The following is a 16,013-nucleotide window of genomic DNA, read 5'->3' on the forward strand; positions in this document are numbered from 1 at the left end:
GTTGTGCATATTTTCAATTACTGTGTGATGTTAATGTGTAATTGATAGTAGAAAAAAGTTACATCTTTAAAACTGATACTTGTATAATCCTTCCCTCTTTTCCCAAATGCCATGGGTTTTGTGCAGTTTTAACAAATCTTGGATTTATCAGACTGCCTTTCCACTGTTAGTGGGTTTTGTAGAAGTATGCATTTTTATGGTAGATAAAATGTTACTTCTATACAAGTATTCACTCCCTCCTACTATCTAATCTCACAGTCTACATTGTGCTATATTATACTGATGCTTTCTAACAATGTTGTCTATATGCCTTTTTGCATGACAACTAGGTATCCAACTGACATCAAACTGACAATTCTCCAAGTACAAAACTCATGTTAACTTTTGAAGGTTATTTAATTTTATGGCTGGGAATTCAGTGAAGTCACATGACTTTCCTTGAGAACAGAATTGGTGTATATAGGAATGATCTGTCTTTAGGGTTCAGCCATCTAAGATCTTTTACAGGCACTAGTAGCTGAAACTGAAAACTAAATGATAAAAGTTTATTTTTGAGGTATTTCTGAATTTAAAAAAAATTCACACTCATTAAGGCAGTCACTAAGTAGTATTTTTTTAATTGGGAAAAAAATCCATGGTGCTTATGCATTAAATAAAAGTAAATACTATATAAGGAAACTAACCTATTTGAAAACATGGCTCTATCAGAAGGGAATGTTTATTTCTGTACCATACACATGACAGGGTTGCAGAAAGTGGGAACAGTGCTCTGAGGCAGTAGACAAAGTACAGGAGTACTTTTTGATAGTCTATATATTCATGTGCATGGACTAAATTAGGGTGAACCAAGGTTAACACACAAATTTTAGGGGTAACTTAGCATTTCTCAGATATTTTGATTAGGTCAATAGGTGGTTTTTAGTAGCTAAAAGACACTTCTTGTGTTTTGAAACTATAAATGTGGGGAAAAGGTTTTTAATACTTGAGTGTTTGCATGTGACATGCATTGTATGTTGTGACCTCTTGGATAATTGTTTTCATCTATAGATGAAATGTTTGATTTCAATAATTGGCATTTTTCTTTTGAGAGGTCTTACGCTGGAACTTAAAAGAATCTTGCTATTATACCTGTTTGGTTCTTTATACAATTAAAATTTGGACACCTTTATTCTCGTTAAGCTGTGCAACATGTAAACTTGGTTTGATTAAAGAATTTTTCCAAAACACTCTACTAATAAATTCTTTCTATTTTAAAAAACGAGACTGTCCTTTACCCCATTGTATAGTCTTGACTTCTTTATAATAAATTAGTTGACTATATTATTTCTGGGCTCACTGTTGTGTTCCACTAATCTATGTGTCTACTGTCATACCAATACCATACTGTTTTAAGTACTATATCTTTGTAATATAGTTTGAAATCACAGAGCATGGTGCCTCCAACTTTGTTTTTTTCTCAAGATTGTTTTGGCTACTTGGGCTATTTTGTGGTTCCATACAAACTTTCGGTGTGTTCTATTTCTGTGAAAAATGTAGCTTGTGTCTACACATAGTTATTGGATGCAGGATATTAATTAAGTCCAACTTCCAAACTCCTATAATCCCAGCAGCTACAGAAGCAGAGTACAATAAATCTAGTTTTATAAACAAGTAAAGCGAGGTCAGAATTAAAAGCTGTAACAGGATTCAGACCACCCAATCTTTCGATTTTCCAGGCCTTGGAACTCTAAAATCCAAAACAAAATCTCTGCCAGGGTCTCACGAAGGTTTTACCTTAAAGACTGGTCTGGGGGCAGGGCCGCGTATTGGTTTCTAAAAACCTCCCCATACAGAAAAGCAGCTAGCTAGAAAAGCAGTGCTTTAATATGGACTGTGCACTCACTACACAGCAGCATCTTCCTACACAAACACAGGATACATTTCACCAAGAATTGCCTCACAAGTCCAAATAGGTTAACGCTTTAAGCGCCTACATAAACCAGACAAGTGGGAAGGGCCAGACTCACAATTCCGGGCTTTCTTCAGCACGCAGACCCCCGCTTTCTAGCTGTTCCACCCCGCAGATCCCTCCGCTCCGAGCCCCGGGTAATTATGAAACTCGGCCCCGCGCGTGGAGCCCAGCTTTCCATAAGGCCCGAAGGACCACAACTGCGCGCCCCCAAAAGGGCCTCCTTTATATCATCAGCAGCGGGATTGTCCGTACCGAGGTTTCCTAGTAGGAGGAGAAGCGTCAGACCACAAACCAACGCCACACAGACCCACGCTGAAGCCTCAATAACCCGGGATCTTTCTTCGCGCGCCAACTTAGCCGGAAGTGGCGCAAGCAGTTGGCGCGCAGAGCCACCCCAAGGGAAAGGAGAACGGGAGGGGGAGCGTGCGGGGGCTGGGGGGCGGGGCGCGGCCGTAGCTCCGTTTCCGGTGGCTCGTCGCGCTCGCTCACTCCAGCTGCAGCCACTCTTGCCCGTGGCTGCTTCCTCCATCCTGGTATTTTTTGGAGCCTCCATCCTGGTTCTTCCAAAGTGCCCGGACCCAAAACAGGAAGTAAGTGCGATGGAACCTTCAGGTCCCAACCGCCGCCAGGGCCGCTCCGCCCAGTGGAGCCTGTCCGGCCCCCTTGCTGCCCGCCTGTTCTCGCCGGCCCGCGTTAGCTGCCGGCCCCCGGGCACCGCGGGCGGGGTCGGAGCTGGGCCTTGGTGACGCTGAAGCTACCGACCTCGCACGCTCAGGCCAGGGCCTCCCTCTCGGGGCCGGGCCTGTGGCGGTGGCTCAGGCTGTAGAGTAGGGTAGCGAGCGGCCGCCGAGACACAGCAGTGATCCGGCGGGGGCGGAAAATGGCGGCGGCTTCGGAGGAGCTAAATGGCGCCGGGACCCCTGGGGGTGGGGTGGGCCCGGAGCTTCGGTAAAGAACTGGGCCCGAGAATGCGGAGAATAAGGAAGCCTTACTTGTCTTCTCGTGATGTTCCTTTTTTACTTTTTTTGGGTACCTTTTCTGTTTTATTATGTAGTTCAGTGAGGGAAAGGTGGACTTGGGTGGAACAGAGAGATGGGGCGACTGTCGCACCATCCCCCTTGATTTTTTTGGGGGGGGGTACTCTTGTGTGTGTCTTAGATTCTTCTCCCGTCGTTTTGGGTTCCCTCACGGTCAGCTATTCATGTGCCAGGCAGAGGGGATCAGGGTTCCTGGCCGAACTGTCAGCCTGACGGGGAGACAGTTCTCACCGAGCAGGGAACAGTAAAATGCGTCCGCAAATAGTAATGGGCAAAAATTGCCAAGTTCTGAGGAAGTTTTAAGTTTTAAAGTCTCCTTTGGCCTTGAAAAAACACTTTCTTTTGACTATCTCTTCAGGGAGGTGGAGTGTTTTAACCCAATCTCCGACGTAGATTTGAGAGAAGTGGCCAAGTGCCCTTCTATGCGGTTGAATGATACAGCATGTGTTTTTATAATAAAAATATTCGCTGTAGATAAGGAGAGGGCGAAAATTCTGTGAAATGTAAGTCAGGACTCCCTCTCCCTTCCCCTGATTGAATTTGGAAATTCAAATTCAAGGTGTGGTTTCATCTCCCTCCTTTCTGACAGGAGGGGAGGCTGCAGGTTGGGAGATCCGACAAAGTGCATATTCTGTAGGATTGCCATCTAATCAGTGTTGGAAGCTTAGAATAATACCATTTGGAAATCTTTTATCTTTTGCTAAGTATTCCCTTATTTTTAATGCTTGAAAGACAACCACTTAAAGCTTTTAAGCTCCAGTTCAAGTAAAGTATTCGTCCACTGTGTTGAAAGTTTTACAAACAGAAAATCTGTTTTTCTTTTTCAGTTAAGGATTTTCTTATTTTTCTATTATTTGAGATTCTTTGAGCTGGTTTTAAATTTGTGTTTCAAATAACTTTTTGAGTATTGCTGTATTTTAAATTTTTTAGTAATTTACCACCACTTTAAAGACCTTGGTAGTAATACACTAAAAACTTAATGTTTTCTTAAGATGCTGTAGTAGTGATAACATTTTATTTATTACATTAGGTTTAGAAATTTAGCTAAGATTTAGGGGAAAAATTAAAATTACATTTCTTAACGTTACAAAATTTGTCAGGCTGTCTGAGTTTAAAAAAAACCCCACAAAACAGCTGATGTGAGAATAAAATTATTTTTCCTTTATTCACAAGGGGCAAAAAACCAGCTTGATCCTTTCTGAAAAAACATTACTTGTTACAGCTGTGAGGAAAAGTACATTTCATGTACTTTTGTGATGATTTATCTCATTATTTTAACTCCCATATACGAAGTGCTTTTATTTGCCATCAAACAAGCTAATTATTTTTTTACTATTTTAGTTGATAGGCTCACCCCAAAATATGATTTTTGGGGACTGACCTAGACCTGCGTATTCTGCATGAGTCTCTTTGATTGCAGTTGAGCTATATGGTGGAGCCAAAATGCTCTTGCCCTGTCTTCATCAACAGTTAATCTGTAAGTACTGGGCATTGCGTGCTTAAAACTTGAAGGCCATACTTGGTGCCGTTGTATGAATAAATATATGCTATATATACGTTTTTCTCTGAGTGTTCAGGTTTTAGGAAGTATTTTGAGGAAAGCAATCAAAAAAAGGTTTTGGAGTTAGGATTTGAGCTTTGAATTGAGAGTATGGCTGGGATATGGTTATGGTAGAGACTTATACCAAAATAAGGTGGGTGTCTTTAGTCTTTTTTTTTTTTTAAGTTGAAGAAAGGTTATCTCATTTCACTCCAAGGCAACAGGAGAGATAAGTATATTTGTAATGTTAGTTAGATGTTAATAGTTAGGATTGAAATAAAAATAGCAAAACTAGTCCTTGCCCTCCCCACATAATGCTTACTTTCTGCTCACTTCATTTATCTTTCCATCTACAGACCTAGATTTTATTAATGTTGTAGTAAATTTATATGTCCTGAAAATAACATCTTGTTATTGTAAATAGTTGCTTTTGTCATGCTTCTTTAAGTACATTGGCTTCTGTTAACACTTGTGAGAATGAATAAGATAATGTGAAACTAGTGTCCCTAGAGAGTCACAGCTTGGCACATACATGTTAAAATATTGTGGGGGTGTGGAAATGTTTTGAAAGTACCTGTTGCAAAGACATCAAAACTTTAGAACAGCAGTAAGGTTTAGGAAGGGTTCTACTTTTTAAATTTCGTATACAGAGCCTGCCTACTTAACACTGAGATGTTAGTCTGCCTTCTCAAAATGAAGCTTTCTTTTAATATTCAGTTTTCTCTTACCACCATCATTTTTAGCACATTATTTTCCCATGTAAAAGAATTCCCTAGTAATTAGCATATTTCTAAATGCTTTGCAATTTCAGCTCCAAAGCTTTTTCTATCCCCAAATGATATGAAATGACCTCAGAAAGTGATTGAACCTATTGCTAAGTGTGTTACATTTTATAACTATCTGTATTTTATATTTACATGGCATTTGTTTGCTTTCATATCATTTCTCCCCTTTTTTATGTTTTTCCTTTTGTGAAGAGAATTCTTGAAATAGAAATCACGAATAGGTTTTGTTTTTGCTTTGTTTCCATAAAGGTAAGCGATAAATTTAAATGAAGGAACCTGTTTATCAAGTCTCCTTTTTCAGGTTTGTGGATAGATAACCTATTCAGTGACTGAATAACGGAAAGAAGTTGTCAGGAAAGAGTACACTGGAGAACCGTTTATGGACGATTTAATTGTTTCTGTTTATTTGTTGGAAACCTTATCCCTTTTTTTTTCCTGTTATTTTTGATTATGTATACTGTTGGGTTGTCCAGCCATTCTTCCAAGCACCAGGTTGTCAAAGCTAAACTTTATTTACCATCAGGTCTTATATAGCGAAAGAAATGGTCATTAGGTTTATGTACTAACTATGAGTATTTTAGTGTGTTGAGAAAATGCATTTTAAAAATCAACTTCAGTGTAAATCAGAAGACTATGTTGATAATTTGATGTATTCCTTTTAAAGATCTTCTGATGTTGGTTTGCATAAAGTGCTCAATTTTGAATGGATAAAATCTTAAAATGTAGCCAAGTACACATCATAAGCTCTTAAATCATGCACTGGGTGAAAAATAACATTCTGGGTTTTAATAAACAATATGATTTTATTACCAAACCAGATATAAAATGCTGCATCCTGAAATGAACCATACTACCAAGTAATTCTCTTGAATAATGATGTTTTCAATGGTTGATAATTAAAATCAACATCTTAAGCAATTAAAGTCTATTATAATAAACTCCATTACATCTTTATTGACTTTTTATGGTATACAGTCATATTTTACTATCTTAAAACCAAGCCATAATGAGCATTAATTAGGCACCTTGATTCAGTATGCTTATGTTCATTTATAGCTCTGCTTCTCACACTAACACAGAGTATACCGAAGAGCAAATCCCTGGGGGCCTGGGACCATAGTCTAAAGCATTCAACCTCAAGTGTGATGTGTCCCCCATTCCTATCTTGAATAAAATCAATATTCAAGATTTTATTCTGTGGCTTTGTCTGTTTTTTGACATTCCTCTATGTAACCTGTGTTCAGGATTTAGGAAGGTGTTACCTGTTTTTTTCACTAAGACTTTCTATTTAGCAAAGAGTTTCATTCTTTCAAAATAAAAATATCTTAAAACACACCTTTCAGATTCTTTTATTATACATTACTAAAGTCCCCTGACAAGTATTTCCTAAGGTGTTAGTTATATGGAATGATAGATATGGTGGTGGTCAGTATGGAGTCTTTCTAATAGCCAGACCTCAAAACAATCTTCAGTAATAGGTTAATGGTTAGGTACATTTAGATACAATGCATTCATTAAAAATGCTGTGGAAGAATAAGTAGTAATATTGGAAAATGCTCCTGATAAAATAAGTGCAAAAAAATGTTATAAAAGATGTGACAGTATGATCTCATTGTAAAAACAACAAAAAGTAGGTTCATTAATACATGGATAAAAAACTGGGGAGATCACAAAAAAGTTACTGAGGAATATGAGTAATTTTCTTATATATTGGGTCAGAAAAAAAAGACCTCAGAAAACTAAATGTGTCCTTGCTGTCTTATTAGTTGAACTATGCCAGATACTTTGCCTCTTAGGTTCAGTTCTCAATCTTTAATAAAATTCTGGTGCTGTATGTCTGTAGCTTCCTTGATTTCCCCTTAATAAAAGTATCTTATATTACTGAATGTTTTTTATTCCATGTAGTCCCATTCCATCTGTTAATGTACAATCACAGTTCCATCTAGGGGCAGCAAAAGTTCCTGTGTTTCGCATGATCTCTACCCTTACCCACTTGTACTAGGACTATGCTTGGGAACTGATATAAATTTACAAAATTAGTCTCAAAACTTCTTGATTTTTTTTTTCTACTTTTTAGAAAAAACTTAATTGCCTGGAAAAGCAGGACAATTATGTAGACTCAGTTGATGGAGATACCTGTCTAAAATAACCCATTGAGTAAAATCTTTACAGCAATACTGGAATGGAGTAAGATAAAGGATTCTTTTCTTGACTTAATTTCTGTGTTAAAGAGCAGATCCAAGAGTTCTTTTTGTTCTACATTAAATAGTATCATCTTGTTCCTTGGGAGCTATAAATGAAAACAGTTATATTTCTCACTTAAATGTGAGTATATGTAAGTACTCCATTATGAATGTTTTGTACCACATTTCAGGTATTCTTTCCTTGATTTTATGAGGATATGTTGCTACCAAATGATGGAAACATGCCAAAGTACCATTTTGCCAATTAGATGGCTATTAAAATTTTTTCTTTTTATTTCTAGTGTAAAAGTAGTACATGTGGTAAAACTATAACTCATTACAAAAAAAGGAGGGAAGATCTAAGTGGGTTGACAGTGTGTACTTAATTTGCCCCAAAAAGAACGAAAAAGTTGTTGGTAGAATTAGAGATATTCCTGACATTTCCATGATAAACCAAATGGGGAATCTTTCCTGACGTTAAGCATAGTTTCATGTGTAATGAGTTAGAACACAAAGCACTAAAATACTCAACTTTGTACTTCACTATTACAAGTTGATTTATTCAGCGTTTCTCAGTCACTCATAGTCGTATCCATCCATACACATATGGTCTTCTAAGTAACATCTGTTTTGACCCTTCAGTAGCAAGTATTCTCTCACTCTCCTTACCTTGAAAGCTAAACCTTATAAAGTATTCTCTTCCCTACTTCCAAGTCTCTGTATTTCAGTAAGGCTTCTGACCCCACTAATCCTCTAAAACTACTTACATTAAGGTCACCATTGTTCTTCATATTGCCAGATCAGATAGTCACTTCTCTATCATCTTACCCTCTCAGCAGTACTTAACACAGTTGACTATGTGATGCTCCTCGAAAAACACTCATGTGCCTCTTAGTTAACACCTCTTAGTTTTCATCCTGTACTGCTGGCTGGTCCTTCTCAGTCTCCTTTGCTTGTTTATGTATCGCTTGACTTCAACTGTTAGAGTGCTCCAGAACTGGAATCTAGGCTGCCTTCTCTTCTCTAACCTCAGTGATCTTTAAAAACAATTTGCATGCCATTAACTCAGGTTTATAGATCTAATTCTTGCCTGTTGAATTCCAGCTTCCAACTATCAACTTGACATTTTCAGTTGGATGCCTTATAGCTTTAATAATACTAATAGTAATAAAAATATTTAATAAAATATATTCTTACTGCTCCAAAACTTACTCAACTGTTCAAGCCAAAAGCCTGGAATCATCTTGCAATAGCTCCCCTTCTCTTAATCTCCATCACCTCTTCATTCAGCAAATCCTGTCAACACTACCTCCAAATTATATCTTCTGTCCAGCCTTCTTATTTCTGCCACCTATTCCAAATGACAGTCATCTCTTAGACAACTGCTTGTCTTCCTAACTTTCTTGTCCATTCTCCATACTACAGTCTGGGTGATCTTTTAAAACTAAATTATATTTTCAAACTTATAACTCCCCAAGGACTTATAAGGCCTCGTGTGGTCTGTCCCTGCCTTTTATCTCCAGCCTTAAATTCAGCTACTCTCCCTGTTGCTCAAAAGCTTCCGTCATACCAGCTGCCATTTTTTTTTCCTTCCTCCAAGAGGCCAAATTTGGGGCAACTTTGCTATTAATCCTTTCACCTGCTTACAGTCACATGCTTGCAGGGGTGTCTTTTTTTTTTTTTTACATTTTTATTGGGGGAAGGGAACAGACAAGTTGCTGTCATTTTGTTCTTCAGTCTAGTGGAGGACGTTGCTTCACTGGCCCAAGTTGGCACCATCATTGCGCTCTTCCTGGGCGAGGCAGATCAGTCGCCGGCTTCTGGGCGACCGCTCACGGTGGCTTGAGGGCCGCTCATGCTGGCTGCTGGCTACACACGGTAGCCCATGGCAACCCACTGCAGCAGGAGCTGCAACCTACGTCGTGGCCAGCAACTCACGGCAGCCCAGCTCCAGGTTGAGCTGCTGTTCAACATCTTAGCTGTAGAGGGCAGTGTCACTGGCCCTCATGTGGGATCCAAACCTGGGCCCTCTGGCGTCCCAAGCCAGCTCTTAACCAACGCGCCACCTCGGCTGGCCCCCTTGGGTGTCTGTTCATCTTGTTGAGGCAATGTAAAGTAGCATCTCAGCATCAAGCCTCCATAGCTTCAAACTGTGTGAGCATCTGTGCATTATCTTGATTTATTTTGTGCATCCATTAGCAAGATGTGCCCTAAGGTGTTAGAAGAGCCTAAGAGCTCGTGAGGTTGCTAAACTTTGCGTAAAACTGGATTTAATAAACACACAGGCATACTTTGGACGCATTGCAGGTTCAGCACCAGACCACTGCAGTAAAACAAGTCACTCGGATTTTTTACCTTCCCAGCGCATATAAAAGCTATGTTTACACTGTACTGTATAGGCAATGAAGTGTTCAATAGCATTATATCTAGGGGGGAAAATCTACAAACCATAATAAATACTTTGTTGCTAGAAAGTGCTAACCATCATCTGAACTTTCAGCAAGTCATAATCTTTTGCTGGTGGACAGTCTTTCCTTGATGTTGATGGCTGCTGACTCATGAGGTTGTTGAGAGTTGGGGTAGGTGTGGCAATTTCTTAAAATAAGACAATGAAGTTTGCCACATGGATTGACTTCCTTTCATGAACAATTTCTCTGTGCATGAGATGCTATTTCATAGCATTTTACCCACAGTAGAACCTCTTTCAAAATTGGAGTCAATCCTCTGAAACCCTACCTCTACTTTATCAACTAAGTTTATGTCACATTCTAAATACTTTGTTGTCATTTCAACAGTCTTCACAACATCTTCAGGAGTGGATTCCATCTCAGGAAACCGCTTTCTTTGCTCATCCATAAGCAACTCTTCATCCATTCATATTTTTTTCATCAGATTGTAGCTATTCAGTCACATCTTCAGGCTGCACTTCTAATTGTAGTTCTCTTGCTGTTTCCCCCACATCTGCAGTTTATTCCTCCACTGACGTCTTGAGCCCCTCAAAGTCATTCACGAGAGTCAGAATCAACTTCTTCCAAACTCCTGTTAATGTTGGTATTTTTACCTCCTCCCATAAATCACGAGTGATTTTAGTGGCACCCAGAATGGTGAATCCTTTCCAGAAGGTTTTACAGTTGCCCAGACCCATCAGAGGAATCACTGTGACAGCTATAGCCTTACAAAATACAGAGGGTGCCAAAAATATATATATACATTTTAAGAAAGGAAAACCTGTTAAATTTGTAATAATATATCCTGGTAACAAAAGATGAATACAAGTCATATGTATACATTTCTTTTTGCACCCCAGTATTTCTTAAATAAGATATGAAAGTCAAAATTTGATCCATGGGCTGCAGAATGAATGTTGTGTTATTGTTAGCAGTCATGAAAACAACATTAATCTCCCACATCTCCATCAGAGCTCTTGGGTGACTAGGCGCATTGTCAATGAGCAGCAATAATCTGAAAGGAATCTTTTTCTGAGCGGTAGGTCTCAACAGTGGGCTGAAGATACTCATTACACCATGTTGTAAATGGTTGTGCTGTCATCGAGGCTTTGTTCGATTTGTAGCGCACAGAGTACATTGAGCATAATTCTTAAGGGCCCTAGGATTTTTCAGAATTCTGAGTGAGCATTGGCTTCAACTTATCACCAGATGCATTAGCCCCTAACAAGAGGGGTCAGCCTGCCCTTTGAAGCCAGGCATTAACTTCTCTCTAGCCTTGACAGTCCTTTCAATCTAAGACTGTTTCATGTACACTGAAAATCGGTTGTTTAATGACTCCTCCATTAATTATCTTAGCTGGATATTCTGGGTAACTTGCTGTAGCTTCTACATCAGCACTTGCTGCTTCACCTTACACTGTTATGGAGACGGCTTCTTTCCTTAAATCTCATGAACCAACCTAGCTTCAGAGTTTTCTTCTGCAGCCTCTTTCCCTCTCTCAGCCTTCACAGAAGTAATGCGAATTAGGGCCTTGCTCTGGGTTAGGCTTTGGCCTAAGGGAATGTTGCGGCTGGTTTGATCTTTATCCAGACCACTAAAACACTCCATATCAGCAATAAGGCTGTTTCGATTTCTTATCATTCATGTGTTCACTGGAGTAGCACACTTAATTTCCTTCCAGAATTTTTCCTTTGCATTCCCAACTTGGCTGACTTTGGTGCAAGAGGGCTACTAGCTTTCAGCCTGCCTTGGCTTTCGACATGCCTTCCTTACGAACCTTAATCATTTCTAGCTTTTGATTTAAAATGACGGACATGCCACTCTTCCTTTCATTTGAACACTTAGAGGCCATTGTAGGGTTATTAATTGGCCTAATTTCAATATTGTTGTGACTTAGAATAGGAAAGCCCTGAGGAGAAGGAGAGAGATGGGGAACAGCCAGCTGGTGTGGCAGTCAGAACATACACACAACATTTATTGGGTTTTCGGAAAAGTCATGATGCATATTTGCGACAGATGGCACTAGTTCATTTTTGGAAGTACTAAAGTCATTCGCATCTATGTTATTGCTATGTCATTTGACAGCTGACAGTTCTAGCTTCATGCTAAAAAAAAAAATTGAGCAATTTGGTTGAATTTTGAAGATTTTACAAGTTGAAGATAGAAAACCAAACTGTATTTTTGCCATATTTTACTGTTTTACTTCCATAAAGGGAAGAACACACGTCAAGCTTGTGAAAAGTTACATAAAGTTTATGGTGACAATGCTCTACAAGAACGTCAGTGCCAATGATGGTTCACGAAATTCTGTGCTGGTGATTTTGATCTCAACGACGCTCCTCTGTCAGGGAGGCCCACCAAGGTTGATGACAAAATAAAGGCATTGATCGAGTCAACCCATGTTACATGACACAAGAGATTGCAGAAACATTGGACATCCATCATTCAAGTGTTCGCGACCACCTGAAGAAGCTGGGATACGTAAGCAAGCTCAATATTTGGGTTCCGCATGAACTCAAAGAAGTTCATTTGATGTTGCATATAAACATCTGCAATATGCTCATTAAACGTGAGGGAAATGATCCTTTTTTGAAGTGACTGATAACTGGTGATGAGAAGTGGATTGTTTACAACTGTGGTGCGCAAACCGTCTTGGTCCCAATGTGATGATTCGCCTCAAACATCAAAAGCAGACATTCATCAGAGGAAGGTTATACTCTCAGTATGGTAGGATTTTAAAGGCTTCGTGTTTTTCGAGCTCCTACCAAGGAAATAAACAATCAACTCGAATGTGTACTGTCGGCAACTGGACAGTTTGAATGAATCCATCATCCAGAAACGTCCAGAGCTTGTTAATTGTAAAGGAGTTATGTTCCATCGCGACAACACGAGACCACACACAAGTTTGATCACCCATCAAAAATTATTGGAGCTTGGATGGGATGTGTTGCCACACTCACCATTCTCACCTGACCTTGCACTATCAGACTTCCATTTGTTTCGCTTTCTTCAAAATTCCTTGCGTGTTATAATGTTCAGTTCAGATGAGGCTGTAAATCAGCACCTTGTTCAGTTTTTCGCCAATAAAGACAGGTCCCTTCTATGAAGGAGGAATTGTGAAGCTCACTGAAAGATGGCAAAAGGTTATTGAACAAAACGAGCAATATATTATTGATTGATCTTTGTTCTTCATGTAACAAATGACTTTTGAAAAACATAGACAAAATACGTCATGACTTTTCCGACAACCCAATATTATTTAAATTCCCCATCTCATGGGTGCAATTTGTTGCTCACCAAAACAATTACAGTAGTACCATCAATGATCGCTGATCACAGAGCACCATAACAAATATAATACTAATGAAAAAGTTTGAAATATGGCAAGAATTACCAAAATGTGGTACAGAGACAAAGTGAGCAAATAATATTGGAAACATGGTGCTGATTGACTTGCTCAGCACAGTTGCCACAAACCTTCAATTCGTTAAAACAACAACAAAAAGCCATGCACTACCTGTGAAGCACAGCAAAATGTATGCCTGTATTTGGCATGATTTAGTATGTTACCCTTTGGGTCTGGGGACATTTCAGAAATTTTTTCATGTAAATTAGTGGTAATTGCTTCTTTACACCATTTCACCTTACAAAAGGTTTCATAGGAACCCTCTGTTTTCATGTAATAGAGGAAACCTGTACTTTTATCTAGCTACTTCAAACTCAAACTCTTTTTTCCTTGTACTAGTATCTCACCATGTCTTCTCTAATCCACTTTTATTTTTCCCCAAAAAATTTTAGATTTAAGTTGGATCCTGAGATGACATTCATTAAATACTATACCAGTAACCATTTTGCACCTATCAAATGAGCATTTGTGCTGTTTTTTGCTTTGTGGTTTCTTTTTAAATAAAAATACTGGCAGTGTTAGCAGAAGTAGAGTTTACACCTCAGTATAAATTTATTTTTTATTTTTTTTTTATTTTTTGTATTTTGTTCAATATAAATTTAGATTGCAATATGACGTTCATTTTCTCATATTCTTTGATCTAATGATTTTCACTAATATTATTTAAGAAAATAGTATATGTAAATGTTTTAATATGCTTTAAGGAAATGAAAAATTGGTAACAATATAAATGTTTAGTGATAGAGTGTGAAATAATGTCCCATTTTGGTGCAGTGTAATTTTAATTTTAAATGATACAGAAAATTTCAGTTAACACCTAACTTGATTTCCTTCACACTTTTCAATATGAATGAACTCTAAAAAGCAGGATATAAAATTTCTTCTACACTATAGTCACACACACACACACACACGCCAAAGAGAGTGAACTCTGGTTTTGGTAAGCTTGTGTGTGCTTTTAACTTTGTTATTCGCCTTTCATTTCTCCATCTTTTGCTGTAAGCAATACTTACAAACCATCTTTTTTAAAAAATTTAGTGGATTTAGAAATGAGAACAACATGAAATCCAATAGTTGGCTGAAGGTTTCTCTAGCAGGATCTGTACCTTTTTTACTGCAGACTTATTTAAGTATAGCAATTCTCAAATATAACCACCTTGGAGAGGAGTTCTAATTAGAATACTACAAACGGGAATTTCAATCCTTAGTTTTTGCTGAAATGCCCCCCTTGAACCAAACCCTACCATGTTTTTTTGTGTGTGTATTTTGTTGTTGTTAACCCCTCGAGATGCAGATAAGCCTATTGAAAGAAACCTTTACAAATCAATCATTTCAGGTTTTGTAAGTTTCACATTGCATTCAAAAGCTTGCTTGTAATTTATCTTTTCTGGCTTGATTGTTTTAAGATTTCTTTTTTCCACAGATCCCTAGGCAGGGTTGTTCACAGATATTACATAATTTTTAATGCTTTAGGATGAAATATGGTATTACATAAAGAGAGATGCTAATTATTAATAAAGAAAAAATACTGGTAATATTTATGGTACTGTATTGGTTGATGTACATCCTGGGTCATGTTACATGTATCTAGGTCTATAGTTCTTGGAACCACTAGCATAGTTCAACCTTTTTTTTCTAAGAGTGTGTGATGGCCTGATTAGGGACAACTTGATTGAGAAACTGCCTATGCACTGACTTAGTGTGGGATCTCATTTCTGCCCTTCACTGGGGAACACTTTTAGACGCTGATGTCCTAAAGATCTACTTAAGGAGAATTCTGGTTTTGTCATTCTTTTAGTTGACACATCACAGAGGTTTGAGGCTAGTGTCATCAGCATAACGCTCTCACACAATTGTTTATTCTTATAAGCCTTATTGTTTAATGCTGTTACCTTTTCAGACTGTTACAGCCATAGGAGCATGGGGGAGAAACAATCTGGATAACATGAAAGTGATGCTGGTGGCAAAGGGAAGGCGACTTGATTCTGTGGGAAGGGCTGTAGCTGATCCATCTGTTCGCTAGGTAAGCCTGCCTTTGTTCCAAGTGCCTCACCTCAAGATGGGCAAATTTTAATCATAGCTAGAGCATGAGTTCCATTTATCCTTAATTTGGCAATGGCATCCTTACTAGTGTAAAATGAATGATGTCCTTTTAAAACAGTAATTTGTATAGTAAAACTTGAATGAATCACAGGATCTTCACTGGTAAATGCTAATAAATCTCAAGTTTTTCTGCTTAGGGAAAATGCGTTTATGTAAATGGTAAATCCACGAACAGACTAATATCATGAGTGTAGGAGCCAAATAAATATGTCATTAATTTAATACACATCAAGGCTTATGTCCTCTGTGTTATGTAGTGGGTAAAAAGTATGTGGACAAGACCAAAACTGAATATTGGGGTAAGAACTTCATTGACCATTGTAAGGGAAGCCTGAAGGCTTCAAGCAGGCCATTAATTATAATTGAGTACATTTCCTCATCAACCATGACTACTGTATTCTGTGTAAAATTGGTAAAGACACTTCAAACAAAAATTGTCCTCTATTTCAAAAGAAGGCCTAGCTCCATATCTATTGGAAAAGCAATTTGGTCAATGATGGATGGATGTACTTTTTTAATGTTATGAAAAAAAACTGAGAAGAATTATTTAGTGTTCCTATT

General features: G+C 38.3%; 1 protein-coding gene across 5 annotated transcripts in view; it reads left to right on the top strand.

Moving 5' to 3' along the window:
* The first annotated feature begins 2,349 nt into the window (after positions 1 to 2,349).
* Positions 2,350 to 16,013, top strand: part of DMTF1 (cyclin D binding myb like transcription factor 1) — a 47,648-nt gene continuing 33,984 nt past the window's right edge. For 4 of the 5 annotated variants that reach the window (XM_019623712.1, XM_019623714.1, XM_019623717.1 and 1 more), the window contains exons 1-2: positions 2,414 to 2,541; positions 15,250 to 15,372. The gene's annotated coding sequence lies outside the window, so the exon portion shown is untranslated. Of the gene's footprint in view, positions 2,542 to 15,249; positions 15,373 to 16,013 lie in introns of all 5 variants that reach the window. The other variant, XM_019623713.1, reaches the window with a different exon arrangement.

Source organism: Hipposideros armiger, unplaced genomic scaffold (genome assembly GCF_001890085.2).
Source record: "Hipposideros armiger isolate ML-2016 unplaced genomic scaffold, ASM189008v1 scaffold_560, whole genome shotgun sequence".
Classification (NCBI taxonomy): domain Eukaryota; kingdom Metazoa; phylum Chordata; class Mammalia; order Chiroptera; family Hipposideridae; genus Hipposideros; species Hipposideros armiger.